This window comes from Carassius auratus, unplaced genomic scaffold (assembly GCF_003368295.1).
Source record: "Carassius auratus strain Wakin unplaced genomic scaffold, ASM336829v1 scaf_tig00215112, whole genome shotgun sequence".
Taxonomy (NCBI): Eukaryota; Metazoa; Chordata; class Actinopteri; order Cypriniformes; family Cyprinidae; genus Carassius; species Carassius auratus.
Genome location: NW_020527941.1, coordinates 17,501 through 25,000, shown reverse-complemented (window position 1 = coordinate 25,000; position 7,500 = coordinate 17,501). Strand labels below are relative to the sequence as shown.

At 37.9% G+C, this 7,500-nt stretch overlaps 4 non-coding genes across 4 annotated transcripts; all 4 read left to right on the top strand.

Moving 5' to 3' along the window:
• The first annotated feature begins 566 nt into the window (after positions 1-566).
• Positions 567-685, top strand: LOC113093660 (5S ribosomal RNA). Its single transcript, XR_003287809.1, has one exon. It is a non-coding gene; the product is annotated as a 5S ribosomal RNA (ribosomal RNA).
• Positions 686-1,058: 373 nt separating this feature from the next.
• On the top strand, positions 1,059-1,177 carry LOC113093648 (5S ribosomal RNA). The gene has a single exon (XR_003287798.1). It is a non-coding gene; the product is annotated as a 5S ribosomal RNA (ribosomal RNA).
• Positions 1,178-1,550: 373 nt separating this feature from the next.
• Positions 1,551-1,669, top strand: LOC113093617 (5S ribosomal RNA). The gene has a single exon (XR_003287769.1). It is a non-coding gene; the product is annotated as a 5S ribosomal RNA (ribosomal RNA).
• Positions 1,670-2,331: 662 nt separating this feature from the next.
• On the top strand, positions 2,332-2,450 carry LOC113093636 (5S ribosomal RNA). The gene has a single exon (XR_003287787.1). It is a non-coding gene; the product is annotated as a 5S ribosomal RNA (ribosomal RNA).
• Positions 2,451-7,500: the final 5,050 nt, after the last annotated feature.

Below are 7,500 nucleotides of genomic sequence, written 5' to 3'. Positions count from 1 at the left end.
TGGTTAGTACATGGATGGGAGACTGCCTGGGAATACCTGGTGCTTTAATCTTTTTGGAAAATTTCACGAATTATATAATAATCTTTCATTAAAAAAAAAAAAGAGTCAATGCCCGATCTCTGAATCTTAGCAGGTTTAGGTCTGGTTAGTACTTTGATGAGAGACTGCCTAGGAATACCAGGTGCTGTAAGCTTTTTGGACATTTTTCACTTAGTATATAATAATTTTGCCCAAAAATAGAGTCAATGCCCGATCTCTGAATATTTGCAGGTTTGGGCCTGGTTAGTACATGGATGGGAGACTGCCTGGGAATACCAGGTGCTTTAATCTTTTTGGAAAATTTCACGAATTATATAATAATCTTTCATTAAAAAAAAAAAAAAAAAAAAAAGAGTCAATGCCCGATCTCTGAATATTTGCAGGTTTGGGCCTGGTTAGTACTTTGATGAGAGACTGCCTAGGAATACCAGGTGCTTTAAGCTTTTGGGCTTACTTTCCTACTTATATAATGTACTGGCGATAAGATTGGCTGATCTTTAAATAGCCCTCTCTTTGCAGCAGACTTCGCTTACGGCCATACCAACCTGGCTATGCCCGATCTCGTCTGATCTCGGAAGCTAAGCAGGTTTGGGCCTGGTTAGTACTTGGATGGGAGACCGCCTGGGAATACCAGGTGCTGTAAGCTTTTTGGACATTTTTCACTTAGTATATAATAATTTTGCCAAAAAATAGAGTCAATGCCCAATCTCTGAATATTTGCAGGTTTGGGCCTGGTTAGTACATGGATGGGAGACTGCCTGGGGATACCAGGTGCTTTAATCTTTTTGGAAAATTTCACGAATGATATAATAATCTTTCATTAAAAAAAAAAAAAAAAAAAAAAGAGTCAATGCCCGATCTCTGAATATTTGCAGGTTTGGGCCTGGTTAGTACTTTGATGAGAGACTGCCTAGGAATACCAGGTGCTTTAAGCTTTTGGGCTTTCTTTCCTACTTATATAATGTACTGGCGATAAGATTGGCTGATCTTTAAATAGCCCTCTCTTTGCAGCAGACTTCGCTTACGGCCATACCAACCTGGCTATGCCCGATCTCGTCTGATCTCGGAAGCTAAGCAGGTTTGGGCCTGGTTAGTACTTGGATGGGAGACCGCCTGGGAATACCAGGTGCTGTAAGCTTTTTGGACATTTTTCACTTAGTATATAATAATTTTGCCAAAAAATAGAGTCAATGCCCAATCTCTGAATATTTGCAGGTTTGGGCCTGGTTAGTACATGGATGGGAGACTGCCTGGGGATACCAGCTGCTTTAATCTTTTTGGAAAATTTCACGAATGATATAATAATCTTTCATTAAAAAAAAAAAAAAAAAAAAAAGAGTCAATGCCCGATCTCTGAATATTTGCAGGTTTGGGCCTGGTTAGTACTTTGATGAGAGACTGCCTAGGAATACCAGGTGCTTTAAGCTTTTGGGCTTTCTTTCCTACTTATATAATGTACTGGCGATAAGATTGGCTGATCTTTAAATAGCCCTCTCTTTGCAGCAGACTTCGCTTACGGCCATACCAACCTGGCTATGCCCGATCTCGTCTGATCTCGGAAGCTAAGCAGGTTTGGGCCTGGTTAGTACTTGGATGGGAGACCGCCTAGGAATACCAGGTGCTGTAAGCTTTTTGGACATTTTTCACTTAGTATATAATAATTTTGCCAAAAAATAGAGTCAATGCCCGATCTCTGAATATTTGCAGGTTTGGGCCTGGTTAGTACATGGATGGGAGACTGCCTGGGAATACCAGGTGCTTTAATCTTTTTGGAAAATTTCACGAATTATATAATAATCTTTAATTAAAAAAAAAAAAAAAAAAAAAAGAGTCAATGCCCGATCTCTGAATCTTAGCAGGTTTAGGTCTGGTTAGTACTTTGATGAGAGACTGCCTAGGAATACCAGGTGCTGTAAGCTTTTTGGACATTTTTCACTTAGTATATAATAATTTTGCCAAAAAATAGAGTCAATGCCCGATCTCTGAATATTTGCAGGTTTGGGCCTGGTTAGTACATGGATGGGAGACTGCCTGGGAATACCAGGTGCTTTAATCTTTTTGGAAAATTTCACGAATTATATAATAATCTTTCATTAAAAAAAAAAAAAAAAAAAAAAGAGTCAATGCCCGATCTCTGAATATTTGCAGGTTTGGGCCTGGTTAGTACTTTGATGAGAGACTGCCTAGGAATACCAGGTGCTTTAAGCTTTTGGGCTTTCTTTCCTACTTATATAATGTACTGGCGATAAGATTGGCTGATCTTTAAATAGCCCTCTCTTTGCAGCAGACTTCGCTTACGGCCATACCAACCTGGCTATGCCCGATCTCGTCTGATCTCGGAAGCTAAGCAGGTTTGGGCCTGGTTAGTACTTGGATGGGAGACCGCCTGGGAATACCAGGTGCTGTAAGCTTTTTGGACATTTTTCACTTAGTATATAATAATTTTGCCAAAAAATAGAGTCAATGCCCAATCTCTGAATATTTGCAGGTTTGGGCCTGGTTAGTACATGGATGGGAGACTGCCTGGGGATACCAGGTGCTTTAATCTTTTTGGAAAATTTCACGAATTATATAATAATCTTTCATTAAAAAAAAAAAAAAAAAAAAAAAAAAAGAGTCAATGCCCGATCTCTGAATATTTGCAGGTTTGGGCCTGGTTAGTACTTTGATGAGAGACTGCCTAGGAATACCAGGTGCTTTAATCTTTTTGGAAAATTTCACGAATTATATAATAATCTTTCATTAAAAAAAAAAAAAAAAAAAAAAAAAAAAAAAAGAGTCGATGCCCGATCTCTGAATCTTAGCAGGTTTAGGTCTGGTTAGTACTTTGATGAGAGACTGCCTAGGAATACCAGGTGCTTTAAGCTTTTGGGCTTTCTTTCCTACTTATATAATGTACTGGCGATAAGATTGGCTGATCTTTAAATAGCCCTCTCTTTGCAGCAGACTTCGCTTACGGCCATACCAACCTGGCTATGCCCGATCTTGTCTGATCTCGGAAGCTAAGCAGGTTTGGGCCTGGTTAGCAGAGATGGGACCAAGTCACACATGTGCAAGTCTCAAGTAAGTCTCAAGTCTTAACCTTCAAGTCTCAAGTAAGTCCCAAGTATTTTTTTCTTGAGCAAGTCAAGTCAAGTCACAAGCTATGTCAAGTCAAGTCCAAGTCAAGTCACCTTAATATTGTTATTTTACCTGCAGAATCTGATCTTAATAAAATTAAAAGACAAGATATAAGTAACTGTCAGTAAAGTAAAATAATTTGGATTTGCATTGTAAATACTCATGTTCAGTAAAATACATCATGGAATCAAACAAAATTGTAACTTCCTAAAATTATTTATTTTTCACTTCTGCCAACAGTGTTTGAAATGTTTTACATTTTCAACATTGAGTCCATAAAACAAATAATAGCTAAACATCCAACAGACTCCTCTCTGAACACCTCTCTCTCTCTCGCTCTCTCTCTCTCCCTCTATCTCTCTCTCTCTCAAACACAGTTTACATACAACATTAAACTGTTACATTTCTCCTCTCTCTCTCTCTCTCTCTCTCTCTCTCTCTCTCTCTCTCTCTCTCAGAGTATAGAATATAAATATGACGTATTTTCAGTTGTTTCATACTTTTTTGTTATGTACAATACAGACCAAAAGTTTGGACACACCTTCTCATTCAAAGAGTTTTCTTTATTTTCATGACTATGAAAATTGTAGATTCACACTGAAGGCATCAAAACTATGAATTAACACATGTGGAATTATATATGGAATTATATACATAACAAAAAAGTGTGAAACAACCAAAAATATGTAATATTCTTGGTTCTTCAAAGTAGCCACTTTTTGTTTTGATTACTGCTTTGCACACTCTTGGCATTCTCTTGATGAGCTTCAAGAGGTAGTCACCTGAAATGGTCTTCCAACAGTCTTGAAGGAGTTCCCCAAGAGATGCTTAGCACTTGTTGGCCCTTTTGCCTTTTGTCTGTGGTCCAGCTCACCCTTAAACCATCTCGATTGGGTTCAGGTCCGGTGACTGTGGAGGCCAGGTCATCTCATCACTCTCCTTCTTGGTCAAATAGCCCTTGATGCCTTCAGTGTGACTACAATTTTCATATTCATGAAAATAAAGAAAACTCTTTGAATGAGAAGGTGTGTCCAAACTTTTGGTCTGTACTGTACATAACAAAAAAGTATGAAACAACTTAAAATACGTCATATTTATATTCTGTACTGTATATATATATATATATATATATATATATATATATATATATATATATATATGCACTTCTCATGATTGGGTAATCGCGGCAGCTACATTAGTTTTTCTGATTAATTGTTTTGCTCTATGAGAAAGACAAGGTAACAAAATATTCGGGGCTTATGCCCCCTTAGCCCAGCCCTAGCGCCGCCCCTGGAATGCGTTTTTTTGAAGGCCTGCTAGCGGATCATTAGGGGCCGTTCACATCACGTCTTTTGCGCGCGCAAGTTCGTTATTTCCAATGTAGACGCGCGTTATGTAGTGATGTGTCGTTCTTGAACGATTCGTTCATTTTGAACGAATCTTTAATGTGACTCGGGAAGAACGAGTCGTCTCGGGGAGTGATTCGTTCAGTCGCGCATGCGCATTATTCTATGGGTTCTGTTCTAGTAGTAGTAATTCACCTGTCATTCAATGCAGTCTTGAGCCGGAAAGAGAATTGATTAGTTCATAGTTCGAGTCTATCGGGTTTTTGACTCGTTCCTCAATCACGTGACAGCCCAATACGTTAAACCCAATGCAGCATGAGCCGGAAAGAGAATTGATTAGTTCATAGTTCGAGTCTATCGGGTTTTTGACTCGTTCCTCAATCACGTGACAGCCCAATACATTAAACCCAATGCAGCATGAGCCGGAAAGAGAATTGATTAGTTCATAGTTCGAGTCTATCGGGTTTTTGACTCGTTCCTCAATCACGTGACAGCCCAATACGTTAAACCCAATGCAATTTGAGCCGGAAAGAGAATTGATTAGTTCATCTCATGAGTCTTCTGCTGTGTCCAAATTCAGGGTCTACATCCTTCGGAGGACGCATTTGAAGGATGTTACGTCACAGCGCCGCGACGAAGGCTGTCCAAATTCGTAGGATCCTTCAAATGCGGCCCACAAATGCGTCCTCCTTTTCCCCGAATTCGAAGGATGGGTGTGATGGATCCTTTCGCGTCCTACCTATCCCATAATTCTTTTCGGCAGGACGAAGCGAGCGGTAGCGGAGTGGGGGAGGAGTATTATTTTCGATGTTTTTTAAAAACTGGCTTTTCAAAAAGATATATTTTCAGTGGTTTTCTAGTTAGGCATTTTGTTTTAGCGTTAAGCATTTTTTTTACATGTGTACGTGTATATGTAAAAAAAAAAAAACGTTTACTTTTGTAAACTAGCTTCTTCCTTACTGCCTGTGTGAATATCCCCTTACACACAGCTTATTTGTTAGTGATTGAAGCTGTTTTAACGCTTCTAAGGACGAAAGAGCAGACAGAAGTGTTTATAAAGCTCCGGGGAGAGAACGATGAGCTCTTCACCGGCGTCTTGCTTGGCGCTGTCACGGTTGCTAGGCGACAGGATATGAGCAACGGTTAAGGGAGGGAACTGAAAGAAGGGTAGGCTGTCCAAATTCACAAACACCGACTTCCGGTTTTTGCGGTCGTCGGAGGACCCATCCTCCTTCAACCGGGTAGGAAGGATCCTAAGGAGGATGCAGACCCTGAATTTGGACACAGCCTTCGGGTCGAGTCGTTCCTTAATCACGTGACAGCCCCATACGCTAAAACCATAGACACTGACAGTAAAAGAATGCAGATAATTGAATAGTTCATCTTTCGGTTCTTCGGGTTTTTCGTTCTTTTGTACTGTGTGACAACATTGGCTAGAGTAATTAGTTCATTTACAACTTTCCTTACAAAATGGGTGCGTAGTACTTATTTATTATTAGTATTATTTACTCTTACAGTAACGTGATGCATTTCTGGTTTCAAATTGTTGTTTTTAATTTCTGTCATGGTGGTACTTTTCCATAACACTGAATGTGGAAATAAAGAGTTGGTTATGCTTAAAATGTTGATCTTTTTTTCTGTCTGTTTGTTTTTGTTTAGTTGTGCAGTTATTAAATCAGATTGTCTGTGTAAACCATACTTTTGTAACATATGACACTTTATAAACATTAAAAACACTGTACATACTTTTGAATAGTTGTTTATTGTTTATTACAGAAAAGCTTTTTAACAAAGAGGACAACTATTCCAAAATAAATTAAAATAATAAAAATGTAAATAATTAAAAATGAAATTAAAATGAAAAGATAATAAAGCCACAGGGTCTAATAACCTTAACAAATGAACTTTAAAAGTACAATATATAAAAAAAGAAAAACTAAATATTGCACAACAAGCTATTCCCAAAATAATTTTAAACCATTTGAATAAAAAATAAATGAAAATTAAGAGATACTAAAGCAATGGAGCCTTATAACAATAACAAATTACCTTTTAAAATCACAACAACAAAAATATTGCACAACAAGCTAGTCTTTTTCTAAATAAATAAAAATAAATAAGCTTTAAAATAAATAACACACTGTGGCTATATTTTTAGGACTTGCTTTAAGGCATGTTTACATTATTAAAAAAACAACAAGCTCCCTGACCTTGGATGGGCTGAGTCTGTGAGTTCTTCTATCTGAGATAATCTGCCCAGTTTTAGAAAAAAAAAATTCAGATGGCACGGATGTGGCCACAATGCAAAGTCTTGTCTTTGTGACTTCAGAAAGGCTTGTGTATACTGGTGAACATCTCCTCCACCAGGCCAGAGGGTCTGATGTGCGGGGTAAGAGTGGCTCTGCAAGGTTGGCCATCATAGCATCTGAGGTCTCAGAAGAGGTAGCAGAAGGCCTCAAGCTTGCTACCCTCTCGTCAAAGTCTTCCCAAAACATGGCCCCTGCACTGGCAGTGAACCAGGATCTGAAACTCCTCACTCTGAGCTGGGTTAAAACTGTTAAAGCTGAAGTTATCATAACCTTAATGTCTTTAACATTTGTCTTTAACATTAATAATTCAAATTCAAAATGTTATTTGCTTTTAATGTATGTCATTATGTCCTTTTTTGAGCAATCTTCTTATACATATATTACACCAATATGTCAAGTCTGCCTAGGAAAAGCAATTATTATACCAGCAAACTCAAAATTGGAGTAAAAATGAACAAACTAGTCTATAAATACTTTTTATTGTAAGCTTGGATTATTATATTATTATATAGCCTAGTGTTTATTTACCGATAGACAGTCAAGAAGACAAATTAATCAAAATTTTATTTATAACAGGGTTTTATTTATTTATAAAATAATAACAAACCACAGATCCTCAACAAACAGTAACAAAAACACAGTGACAAATGTCAGAAATAGCGCATGGGGCTGTCACGTGATTAAGG